Genomic DNA, 13,795 nt, shown 5'->3' on the forward strand with positions numbered 1-13,795 from the left:
AGCCTGAATGAGACACTGAAAAGAAAGTAAATAGGGCTTGTGCCAAGCAATCCAATCCAATGTCATCTTGCCTATAAAGTATTAAGAACATAAGAGCATAAGAACGAGCCAGCTGGATCAGACCAGAGTCCATCTAGTCCAGCTCTCTGCTACTCGCAGTGGCCCACTAGGTGCCATTGGGAGCTTATTACATAATATTACATAATATACAAAAAAGCTTATTACATAATATACAAACATTTAAAATATACAGAGATTTAAAATAGATAGAAGACATCATATAATACAACATTGCATGGAGTTGAAAAGTGAAGAGTTAATACAATCATTAAAAGGACCAGAATAAAAATTAGCACCCTTTCTTTGGAAGACGGAACTTAATGGCTTCCTGCAGAAATTTAGCTACGCTATATAGGGGCTTTCCCCACTGACAGAGTTGAACTGGTTTCTACCTAGGTTCGCCTCAGTGAATCCCCACTGCCACCGAGCTCAACATTGTTTTGTCTCGAGTCCTCTCTCTCAGAATCTGGCGCAGCATCCTTTGTCGCAGTTATGAATCCAATATGCCACTTTTCTGCTGGAACAAGGTCGATACCGCTTCGAAGTGGGGAAGCATCGAAATGACACCTCATCGGTTCAACCAATCAAGAGCCGCTTTTGTGGCATGCGCAGAACGGGAGAGTCGTGGTGGGCAGAAAGCGCATGTAACAGTAAACTGTAAAAACTGTAAAAAAAAGAGAACGCTCCTGTTTCCTGCCGTAACACAAGCGCCAATCATGATCGAGAAGCGAAACAGGCACCAAGATGATCCCGCCCACTTAGCTCGGTTCCAGGGGGGACAGCCTGGAATCACCCTCCACTGAAGGGAACCGAGTGGACCTTAGCTCCCTTCTGTAGTGGGGAAAGCCCCTATCACACCTTTCTAAGATGGGGCTGTTTAGTAGGAAGATCGGCTTGGAACGATCAGAAAACCCGGTCCTGTCTTAAAATGGGATTTATATACTTTGCTTGAATTTCATTGTAGAATGGGCAATGGAAGAAAATGTGCTGTACAGTTTTGAGGCAGCCCAGCTTTCAGGAGCAGAGTCTTTCGACATTTTGGAATCTTCCACAGTGGAAAGCAGACGGCAGAGAGTTGAATGTGGCCTGTGAATGATGCCAAGAAAGATGCAATGGGAAAGGCATCCCGCGGGCAAGAAGACCTAGAAGTGACATTGCTGCCTCAAGTGATACTGATATTCTCTCCCTTTCCCCCTCCTGTTTCAGTGAGTGCAAGTGGGGCATGGGGGAGGGGGTCATGGCAATTGTTTGCCCACCAACAGCATGCAAATGGCATCCATTAGAACTGAACAGGCAGACTGAACAGTATGAGAGGCAGCATCTACTCCACTATTTATGCCATACCCACTCTGGTCAAATCCCCACTACCGTCCTAGCCAAGTTTCAGAACACAAACCAACCAGGTTTGAGGGACGACCTCCCTATTGCTTGCGTGGCAGATTCCGTTTCTGGCGCTCGTTCTCCCCGTTAATCCGCGTTCCGGCAGGACCTGGTTGCAAGTGGCATAGACCCCATTAACACGGTTTAGAGCTGATCCAAGGGGAGGGATGAGGGTTGAAACCCTGACTCTGAATTTCCCGACCCTGAGACTGTGGCCGAATTCGGGCAACAATCAGTGCTAGCGATGCACACGCAGCCTTTCCTTGGCTTCATTTCTGCTTTTGCGATCGGCTAGCAGAAGGGGGCGCAAATGTTAAACAGTCAAACGCATAGCTTTGAATCGTTAATGGTTTACACAGGTAACGATTGACTGTTTGCACAGTTAAATAGTTAAACGTTAAACTTTTACACGCTGGATCACACCCCTACAATGTATGTTTCCGCAGTGGGAAAAGGTCCCGCCCCATCAAGGCATGCCAGCCAATCAGGGGAGACCGGCGAAGCGAGCTAGCCTGGTAGTGGGGATTGCTAAGAGTTCTGCAACCAGGTGTGTCTGCTGTGTGCTCGCTGTGGTGGGGAGGGAGAAACTTCGATGAAGAGGACACAGTTTCACCACGAACAGGTTTGGATCTGCATGCAAATTTCAAGTGGGGATTCGACCTTAGAAGCTTGCTGTGTGACCTTGGACCAGCCGCTCACTCACTGCCTAGCTTACCACACAGGATTGTTGAGAAGATAAAATGGAGGAGAGGAGAACAGTGTAAGTTGTCCCTATGTGGAAAAAAGACACAAATATATAAACAGTATTGAGAGACTCTCCAAATGTGAATGGAAGTGTGTGGGATGAAGGATAAAGTGAGGTAATTGACATCTACTTATTCATAAAAGCACGATACACTGCCTTTTTACATTTTCTGGTTTCCTAAGGGCCTTTTTGTCAAGCAAAAGGTTTCAGATTCTCTGGACAGAGACCGTTAACTTCCTTCGCAGCATCCAAACAGAAAAAAAGACAAGAAATACACCATGCAGTGACCAGGGTCACAAAGAGACAGCTACTTTGGGTCTCCATTACAAGAAAAGTGGAGTAAATAAATGTAGTCCGTATGGCACGTGTGGTTCAGAGGCGGGATCCAGCAGGTTCTCACAGGTTCCCGAGAGTAGGTTACTAATTATTTGTGTGTGCCGAGAGGGGGTTACTAATTGATGATTTTGCCATGTGATTTTTGCCTTAGTTACACCCCTCCTCCCAGCAGTAGCGTGCAGAACTTGAAGCAGTCTAGCAGGAGGTGCATCGGAGTGCGTGGCAGCCTGCGCCTGCGTGCAGATTAAAGCTTCACCTTAAGGATCGGCACAGCTGGCTAAGCGTCCTTGCCACCTAGCCCCGCCTCCAGGAATAGCTCCCACCCTGGAATGTTCCCTCTGCTCCAGCCTCTGACATTGGCGCTACGCCACAGTTTGAATCCCACCACCATGGGAACCTGTTACTAAAATTTCTGGATCCCACCACTGGTGTGGTTCATGACCTATGACATATTCTGATTAAATAGCTGTTTTGCTTAATTCGGTGATAACTCCTAACATCAGAATTCCAGAACTTTCCATCAGGCTAAATGCAAAACAAAACAAAAACAAAACAGAGGAGGGGAGATCTCTCTCAGACCATGACTGTAATGCCTGTTCATCAGTATCCTGTTTAGACTGCTTTGCTGATAAAACACACAGTGACTGTTCATACACTTGATAGTCTGGAAAAACATTTTGAAGCCTCCATACTATCCGCCCAGTTCATCTGAAGGTCACTTGTGGAGTGCTGTGGTGTTAGAGATTTCACCAGTGTGATCTCATCACAACTAAGTGCAGATCGTCTGTCCCAGCAAAAGGGAAAAAAAACTATATTGCATCAACCCAAAACAAAGTGTTAGGAAAAGCACACCTGTTGTTCTTGCATAACTGGAAATTCAAGGAGAAGGAAGTGAGCCAAGGGAGTCCCCGATGCAGGTACACAGAGTTGTTGTGAGGAAAACAATAGAGGAATAGGAGCTAGGTACTCCTCGAAGGAAGGCTGGGATAAAAATAGATAACTAATTGAATGTGTGTGTGTGCTTGCACGCACGTGTGTTACTATTTACACGTATATCTAACAATTGTGGATTCCGCACAGCACATTTATAACGAGTGGCAAACAATATACACGAACTTGTTTTCCCTTGAAGACAAGTTCATTCGATTGCAACTTGTTGTAAATAGGCTGTGCAGAATCCAGTAATATAATCTGAATCCACGGCAATTGCACGCTTTCACTCATGCGAATTCACAGAAGACAGGATTTTACACACTTTGCTACCATGTTCAGACACTGTGAGCTGCCATGTTCAAAGATGTGATGCTGCCGGCACTCCTGAACCAGCTCAGGTGAAGGAGGAACAGGTTGCCAATCTCCAGGCGGTAGCAAGAGATCTGCTCTTACGACTGATCTCCAAGCAACGAAAATCAGTTCACCTGGAAAAATTAACTGCTTTGGAAGGTGGACACTGTGGCAGTGACACTGTGACACTGTGAAGTCTCTTCCCAAACCCCACCTTCCCCAAAATCTCCAAGTATTTCCCAACCCAGAGCTGGCTGGCAGCCCTAGGCTACTGTGTAGGGGTTGGCCCTGGGAGAGGTGGGGCAGACATTGGAAAGAGGTGGAGGGTGAGATTGAAGGCTGATCTGATCCAGTCATAGCTGATTGGCAACAGCTCCTGCCAATCAACCCAAGACGGTGGGGAAACCCCAAAGATGCAGAAAGAGGAAACAAAGGGAGCAGTGGCGTACCTAGGCAAACTGGAGCCCTGGGCAAAACCTGAGTTTGATGCCTCCCCAACAACAACAAAACAACCTTTATTAGGCATTGAAAGAATAAAAGAAAGAAAGAAAACAAGCATTGGCAGGAAGGGGGGGGTTTAAAAGGAGAATCTGGGGGAATTTAGGGTGTGCCTGCTGTCAGGGGTGCAATTATTAAGATAGCAGCACCAAAATTTCAGAGTATGTTAATGAGCCCCTACTGATGATACCACCCAGGTTTGGTGAAGTTTGGTTCAGGGGGTCCAAAGTTATGGACCCTCAAAGGTGTAGCCCCATCTCCTATTAGCTCCCATTGGAAACAATGGGGGATGGGGACACTCTCTATGGGAGTCCATAACTTTGGACTCCCTAAACCAACCCTCACCAAACCTGGGTGATATCATTAGGATAGTCTCCTGAAAAATCCCTGACATTTTGGTGCTGCTAGCCTAAAAACTGCACCCCCTGCAGGCCAAAAACAGAAAAAACACTAAAAATTTTAAAAAATCCCACTTGCATTTTTGGCGCCCCCCACAATGTGGTGCCCTGGGCAACTGCTCACTTTGCCCAATGGGAGGAACACCTCTGAAAGGGAGTCTCCCTCAAAAGCAGAGCTGTAGCAAGGGGGAATTGTGCCCGGGGCATGCATGTGCCCTGAACCCCTGCCACGCCCCACCATGCCCTCGTACCGGCACACGCCTGATGCGTCACGCCTCCCTTTCCCCCTTGACGCTATGCCACTGCTCAAAAGGGCCAGTGATTCAGGCTAGGAGGCTAGCCCTTCTGCAAGACAACCACCTAGAGAGGAGGGGAGTAGAAAAACAGGAGAGGAGTGCTGCAAACTCCTTCCCCTCTCTGGTCTGAAGCCTGCCGAGGCCCCCACAAAGCAGGTGCTCGCCAAGGGTTATGTGCCTTCGGATCCATGCTGTTGCAAAGTTGGGTTTTTCCAGAGGTGGGATCCAGCAGGTTCCCACAGGTTCCTGAGAGTAGGTTACTAATTGTGTTGTCGAAGGCTTTCACGGCCGGAATCACTTGGGTGCTGTGTGGTTTCCGGGCTGTATGGCCATGTTCTAGCAGCATTCTCTCCTATTGACCTGGTTGCCGCCTTTGTTACTCACAGACAAGGTTTCCCCACCCACCCTGGACACTCCAACAGATATATACTCCACTTGCTTTCCCAACATCAGTTCCTCTGAAGATGCCAGCCACAGGCATAGAGGTTAGCGCAAGCGCTCAAGGAGAGAATGCTGCTAGAAGTTCTACTGACCATACAGCCATTCGAGAAACCACATTGACAGCACCCAGGTTACTAATTATTTGTGTGTGCCGAGAGGGGGTTACTAATTGGTGATTTTGTCATGTGATTTTGGCCTTAGTTACGCCCCTCCTCTCAGCAGTAGCGCGCAGAACTTGAAGCAGTCTAGCAGGAGGTGCACCGGTGTGCGTGGCAGCCTGCGCCTGCGTGCATTCGTTTCCCACCCAAGGACCGGCACAGCAGCTGTGTCCTTGCCACAGCCCCGCCCAGGAATGCCCCGCCCCTGGAATGCCCGGCCACGCCCTTTCGTGCCCCTGCCAGCCCCATTGGCGCTAGGCCACAGTTTGAATCCCACCACCATGGGAACCTGTTACTAAAATGTTTGGATCCCACCACTGAGCACACCATTGACATCCAGGGGACTACTTGCATTAAATTTGCAAGTGCAATCACTTTGAGAATTGCTACAATAGGGATGGCCAACCTATGGTGCTCCAGATGTTCATGGACTACAATTACCATCAGTCCCTGCCAGCTTGGCCAATTGGCCAAGAATGTGTCTGTGCACCTATCCCCCTGTTTCAGGAATGTGCAGATCGGGGACACTGTGACTGTGGCCGAGTGCCAGCTGCTCTATAACACAGCCCGCTTCAACGTCCTTAAGATGACCGAGACTGCTGGAACCAAGAAGCAGTTCCAGAAATTCTGAATTCTACTCTTGTCCATTGGGGTATACAAATAATCTTCTTGTCAAGACCCCACAAAAAGAAATGTGCTGAAATTCACCCTCTCGAATTTCCATTGTTGCTTCAATGTATCAGCAGCTGCAGCAGCAACAACAGGTCTTTCATAGGAAAGTCATGTGCCAAAGTTGCAGCACACATGGAGAGCTCGAATGTCAAGGAAAGGCCTTTCTTCCTGACATGCCAGCTTCTGACATGCAGGGACCTTTTGCCACTGGTGAGTGCAATTATTACCTTCATTCTACAGTAATGTGGCCTCAGGTTACCTGGAAGACCTGTGTTTTCTAACAGTTTGGACTAGTTTGTCATCCTTAGACTGATGGGAAGGAGTTAGATAACATAATTTAAATGTCCAGTCAAAGGTGGTAACTGAGAGGCATTCTCTTTAAGTAGTCAGCAGGGTCTGTGACTTCATATTTTCTTCCTCATTGCCCCATGTTTGTTCATCACTCTCAACTCCAGCAGAATCTCCAATTTATAGGCACATTCAGTGGTGGGATCCAAAAATTTTAGTAACAGGTTCCCATGGTGATGGGATTCAAACTGTGGCGTAGCGCCAATGGGGCTGGGCAGGGCATGATGGGGCATGACCGGGCATTCTGGGGGCGGAGCATTCCTGGGCGGGGCTGTGGCAAGGACGCAGCCGCTGCGCCGGTCCTTGGGCGGGAAACGAATGCACACAGGCGCAGGTTGCCACGCACGCCGGTGCACCTCCTGCTAGACTGCTTCTAGTTCTGCGCGCTACTGCTGAGAGGAGGGGCATAAGGCCAAAATCACGTGGCTAAATCACCAATTAGTAACCCCCTCTCGGCACATACAAATAAATAGTAACCTACTCTCGGGAACCTGTGAGAACCTGCTGGATCCCACCTCTGCTCTCAACTCCAGCAGAATCTCCAATGTATAGGCACATTCCTGAAAAGAGTCGTGGCACTCATCCTCAAATGTCCTTCCTTCTCTCCGTCATGGCTCCGAACCAAGTGATTTGGGCCTCATGCTAATCCGAGTGATTGTCAGCTGATCGATCGGAGCCCACATAGTTCTGCTGGAGCAGAGGAACTGAGCTTAAGAAAGGGGAAGAAAACTTTTTATCTTCAGACAGGGATTTTGAGCCTTGAGAAAGGAGCGTTGGTTGAGCCAGGCATTTATTGGGCTTTCAGTGAGGGTTTCGAGGTCGGCTGAGGAAAGAAAGCTTATTTCAGTGCGACAAATAAGCATCCTGTTAAGAGCCCAGTATCCTAACTTATATGTACAGGTTCGGTGGAAAGGAACTCTGTGTGGCAAAAGAGCAGACTTGAATCTGCTGTCTGAAGAAAGGAGAACAGAATCTGCCTTTAAGGTTTATTTACTCAGGTACAAAGTAGTTATTACCATTAGGGAAAAGTGTGTACCCTTTGGGAGTATGAAGTTGAGAGCCGGTTTTACTTTATATGTTGACTCCAACCACACAAAGCATTTACCCTATTCAATACTTTTATTTTCTGTTAAATAAACATTTGTTGTTCATCTGTCTAGTCCATAGGTGTCAAACCCGCGGCCCTCCAGATGTTATGGACTACAGTTCCCATCACCCCCTGCCAGCATGGGGATGCTGGGAATGATGGGATGATGGGAACTGTAGTCCATAACATCTGGAGGGCCGCGAGTTTGACACCTGTGGTCTAGTCAAAACATCAAGGGAAAAAAGTAGTCCCTGTTTACCTCACAAATGAAGGCAGACAAATTTGATCAAGCAGGTTTTTAAACAAGGACCTTCAGGGAGCACATAGCTTACACACTGCCAAACCTTTAATCAAAGTTCGGGTTCCCCCTTTTATTTTTGGTGGCAGTTGGGATTTAAAGAACCGACAAGAGAGAGCAGAGTGGGGGTTGGATTTTTTTCCCCCAGTCTGCAAGGCAATTGTCTCAAAGCCTTCCAGGAACTGCCAGGTGAGTACTCAAAATTTGCTGCCAAATTCCATCCAGCGTTGCTAGTAAAAGACAAGAGCAGCTTCCAAACAAACCTATTCAAAGATTTCTGAAGGGCCAGGCCCCTGACTCTACCTGATATTACCTGCAAAGATGCTTCTGCTACTACTGTGTTTCCCCGAATATAAGACAGTGTCTTATATTAATTTTTGCTCCCTAAGGTGCGCTATGTCTTATTTTCAGGGGATGTCTTATATTTCTGTATTCTGTTCGTCGGGCATGCTTCCAAACAAAAACTTTGCCACGTCTTACTTTTGGGGGATGCCTTATATTTCGCACTTCAGCAAAACCTCTACTATGTCTTATTTTCCAGTGATGTCTTATATTCGGGGAAACAGGGTAACACAATTCTTTCCTGCAGAAACCGTAAGCAAACGAGGATAGAAAAATGTCTTTCCAGAATAAGATGCTGGAAAAAGCACCCCCCTCTCTTTGCAAAAGGCTGCTAGGCTGTAAAAGCATTGGAGCAATACCTTTCACCTTTTGCTTGGCAAAAATGAACCAGGAAATATAAACCAGCAAACACAAGTCAAGTGAGTAAACACAACACGTCAGTCAGAAAACGACACTTTGTCCTGAACAAGCAGTGGGGCTCAGAAACACACTGCAAGTGTCAGTGTGCAGTTTCGGATGGGATGCAGTCTATCCTGCGCTCTACCTCACATTTCTTATTGGGGTGTCCCTGTGTGAGTGAAATACTGGTTGGGCACTGACCACAGATTTGAAAAAGGGGGCCCTTCCAAAGCAGCAACCCCTTGTGTGAATTTCAAAGTGGTATGGTCTACTGAGAAGAATATACCTCATCAGACCCATCATGCTTGGATGGGAATTTCCATTGCAATTTAAACAAGCGATATATGGCATCTTCTGGGACTGTGCAAAAATGAACTGCAGAGCCAATCCGGCAGATAAAACACCTGTCCCATTTCTGGTGCAGCTCAGCGCAAACGTACTTTAGCACTAGCTAAAACCCCGAGTCTTACCTCAGCATTAACGCAGCATTGATGGTTTGGGATTTAATGCCAATAAGTATTGCTACTGCAGAAAGACGATTTAGCATCCTTTGGAGGGTAAACTCTTGGGTGAGGAAATGAATAAATGAGACATCTCATTGGGTACACGATGCCTTGTATAAAGCACCTCAGGGGGCCAACATGGAGGACTACGCAGTGTTCAGAGATTTCTGCCCCATATACTAATTAGCATCCCACTGCTGTTTGGGATTATTGTTGCTGAGAAGCACGAACCCACGGTTGAGTTTATTATGGAAGGCATTATAAAAGAATATGGGCAAGAACTGAAAAGCCTTGAAGGCTGGGACTCTCAGTGGCTCTACATTTCGTACCTCTGTTATTTATTTATTTAATCTCAGAATTGAAAGGGACCACCGGAGTCATTTAATCCAACATCCTGTCCGTATCAGAACTACAGTGATAATATCTCCAATAAATAGGGATCCAACTGATGCTTAAAAACCTCCATCATCAAAGAATCTACCATCTCACACAGGAGGCTGTTCCAGTGTTAAACACACCTCACTGTAAGGAGATTGTTCTTCAGATTTAAATGAAACCTTCATGGCCATATGTTTTATCCATTAGTCCACATTCTGTCATCCAACATGACCAAAAACATATCTGGCTCATCCTCCACTTGGCATCCCTTTAGGTACTGGAAGGTGGCGGTCATATCACCTTGTAAATATATCTTCTTCAACATAGAGATTCCTAGCTCATTCAACCTTTCCTCATAGCATACGGTCTCCAAACCACTCACTAAGTCTGATTCCTCATGGGCCAAAAACAGTGGTGTGAAAACAGTGTGAAAATTGTATAAATACTTTTACACAGCTTTAAACTCGTTTACACCATTTTCACACCGTTTTCACACCGCTGTTTTTTGGCCCATGCGGAATGAGCCTAACTTTGTTATCTATGTGATGTACTCTCTGGAGATTTTTCTGTCCAAAATTTTAACCACCTGTCCCTTCAGGCTTTGAGAAGCCCTTTAACTATGTTCCTTCAGAAAACATAGCATGTGAGCAATTTTATTTTATATTTTCACTGTTTCCCCACCCCTTTACTTTTTATATATTTAAAGTATATAAAAACTTTACTTTATATCATCTATATCTATATCTATATCTATATCTATATCCATATCTATATCTATATCTATATCTATCTAGATAGAAATATAGATATAGATATATAGATATAGATATATAGATATAGATATATAGATATAGACACACACACACAGAAGCTCAAGAGGCTTTTTAAAAGATAAAAAGATGAATCAGTTAGAATTTATTTAAAAACAGTTAAGGTGTTTGGCGAAGTTAAATAACTTAAATAAAACAGGTAAGTTGATCAGGCGCTGTATGCAAGTAAGATGTTGTTGAAAGCTTTCCAAGTTGGTTCAGCTTTCAGGCTTTTGTAAGAGTTTACAGGTTGTTATTACTTCAGGTATTTTTCAACAAACATTTCTCCTTCTTACGACCCTTAAATATAACAGTCAGGTTTGAAAGACTTTTAGATGTTATTTCTCAGATCTCTTTTCTCTATTCTGAGGTGTATCTCTTTCTACCCTCAGGTAACAATATTCCAGCAAATATACTATACACTGAAGGGCAATGTGTTCTCAGATCTGTCCCTTCACGCATTAAGTTTGAACAGGATTTCTCTTTCTGATTCCTTTCAGAATAAATCCTCTCCCTCTCTGTGAATACCAACTGACCAATAAACCACCTAGCTTATTTTCCTTCAGTGTATTTCCCGAGAGACATATCAATATCCTGTGTGTTTTCAGTGTTGCACTGCTATATTGGGAGCTCAGACCATATCACCCTTGTTTGTCTGATTTGTCCCCCTCACAAAGAGAAAACTTCCACACAGAGAACAGAGCACTTCACTCTATGTCTGTCTCTGAAGCTCTCTCTACTTCCCACTGACTCTTAGTCCTCACGGCCCTGACTGAAATTCTGACTCTCTTGCTGCCAGCTGGTCAGAAGCAAGCTGCTGAGCTTAATTCTTTGTTTGCTGGAACCTTTGCTCTGGTTATACTCAGCAAAGTCCTGGAATCTGTTACACCCTGCAATTGACTCCTTCCAGCTTATTGACACCCTTCCTAAACTGAGATGCCCCAAACTGAACGTACCGTGTTTCCCCGAAAATAAGACAATGTCTTATATTAATTTTTGCTCCGAAAGATGTGCTATGTCTTATTTTCAGGGAATGTATTTTTTTCTGTGTTCTGTTCGTTGGGCATGCTTCCAAACAAAAACTTTGCTACGACTTACTTTCGGGGAGGCCTTATATTTCGCGCTTCAGCAAAACCTCTACTACGTCTTATTTTCAGGGGATGTCTTATATTTGGGGAAACAGGGTAGTACTGAGCAATCCAGGAGAGGTCTAACCAAAGCTGTGTGCAGCAGCACCAATACCTCACATGACCTTGACACTATGCATCTGCTAATGTAGCCTAAAATTGCATTCACCTTTTTATCATCACATCACACTGATGGTTCATATTAATTGTATGATCTCCTAGAACCCCAAATCCTTCTCAGATGTGACACTATGCAGCCAGATTTCACTCATCATACGACTGATTTTTTACTACCCAAGTGCAACTTTTTATACTTTTCCCTATCAAACTTCATTTTTTTCCCTCCTGGCTCCAATCCTCCATCCTGTTCAAGTACGGCTGCATCCTATTTCTCTTGTCCAAGATATTAACTACTCCTCCCAGTTTAGTACCATCTGCAAACCTAAGGAGCACATTCTAGACCTCCTCCTTTAATCATTTATAGAGATGATAAATATCATTTGGGCCCAAAACAGAACTCTGAGGAATCCCACTTGTTATCTCCCTCCAGGTTGACTGAGGCCTTAATCCACCTAACAGTAATGGGGTCTAGTCTAGGCCATAGGTGTCAAACTCGTGGCCCTCCAGATGTTATGGACTACAGTTCCTGTCATCCCCTGCCAGCATGATGCTGGCAGGGGATGATGGGAACTGTAGTCCATAACATCTGGAGGGCCACGAGTTTGACACCTGTGCTCTAGGCCGTATCTCACCGACTTCTCAGCAAGAACATTGTGAGGTACTATGTCAAAAGCCTTACCAAAATCCAAATAGAATGCATCCATAGCCTGTCCCAGTCTACCAGATCAGTAACTCTAAGATAGATAGAGATTAGATATTGAATTGTTCTAACTGATCCCTATGATGCACTGAGATTTAATGATAACATTATGTCTCTCCAAATGTTCACAAACAGAATCCTTAATAATTTGTTCCAAAATATTTTCTTCAAGCGATGTCAGGCTAACTGGTTGATTATTTCATGGATCATCTTTTTCCCTTTCTTAAAAGTAGGTACAGTATTAGTCTTTCTCCATTTCATCCTACAAGACAGGTTCCAAGATTACATCCCCCAGCTACTTGATCATCCCTATCCTCTATACCCTCTTATATATTAGTTCCTCTACAGGAAAACAAAACAAAATATCAATTTAAAAACTTGGCCATTTTGCCATCGTTCACGAAAAAAATCACTCAGACACCTTCCTTAAATGAAGAAGAAGAAGAAAAGTAGTAGTAGTAGTAGTAGTAGTAGTAGTAGTAGTAGTAGTAGTAGTAGTAGTAGTAGTAGTAGTAGTAGTTTGGATTTATACCCCACCTTTCTGTCCTGTAAGGAGACTCAAGGTGGCTTACAATCTTCTTTCCCTTCCTCTCCCCACATCAGACACCTTGTGAGGCAGGTGGGGCTGAGGAAATTCTGAAGAACTGTGACTAGCCCAAGGTCACCCAGCAAGAGTGTAGGAGTGTGGAAGCACATCTGGTTCACCAGATAAGTGGGAATCATACCCGGCTCTCCACCTGCTCTTAACCACTACACCATGCTGGCAAATGAACCTATCATTTGAATAATCACCCTCTTACTCCCAAGTTTAGCCTTTTCTGCATGGTTGGTTTTGAATGCTTCCAGCTACCAAATGCTCCTTTTTAAATTTCTCCATGTTTTTTCCCCTGTTGGATGTTGGAAATGTTTCCAAGCACCTTTTCCTTCGTATTTTTATGAGAACTTTTACCATGACTTTTTTGCCACAAATGTTTCTGAGCTACTTCCGTTATCAATGCGATTATACTGATTTGTCCTTTCTTTCCCGCCAACATACCTGGCCAACATTTCCTGTTCACTCACCCAACCTCCTCTTCAGTGACTGGTCTGCCTTTTCCCCCCCGTCTCTCACCTCACTCTTTCCCCCTCTCCTCCTCTTAATTTTATCATTTTATGCATTCTCCTTTCCCCCAGATTTCTTTGGAACTATCAAATCGATGAAGCTATGCGTTTTCAATAGATTGCATGCACGGAAAAAATGCAAAAAAATATGGTGGCCAGGAAAGAATGTTCGGAGGAGGTGAGCACAGACAAGCGTCATGGCAAACAATGAGATTGAAACACCTTCAATTCAGGGTAAATACAATGTGTGGAAAAGGTCAATCTATCTATCTATCTATCTATCTATCTATCTATCTATCTATCTATCTATCTATC

This window comes from Sphaerodactylus townsendi, linkage group LG14, assembly GCF_021028975.2.
Source record: "Sphaerodactylus townsendi isolate TG3544 linkage group LG14, MPM_Stown_v2.3, whole genome shotgun sequence".
NCBI lineage: Eukaryota > Metazoa > Chordata > Lepidosauria > Squamata > Sphaerodactylidae > Sphaerodactylus > Sphaerodactylus townsendi.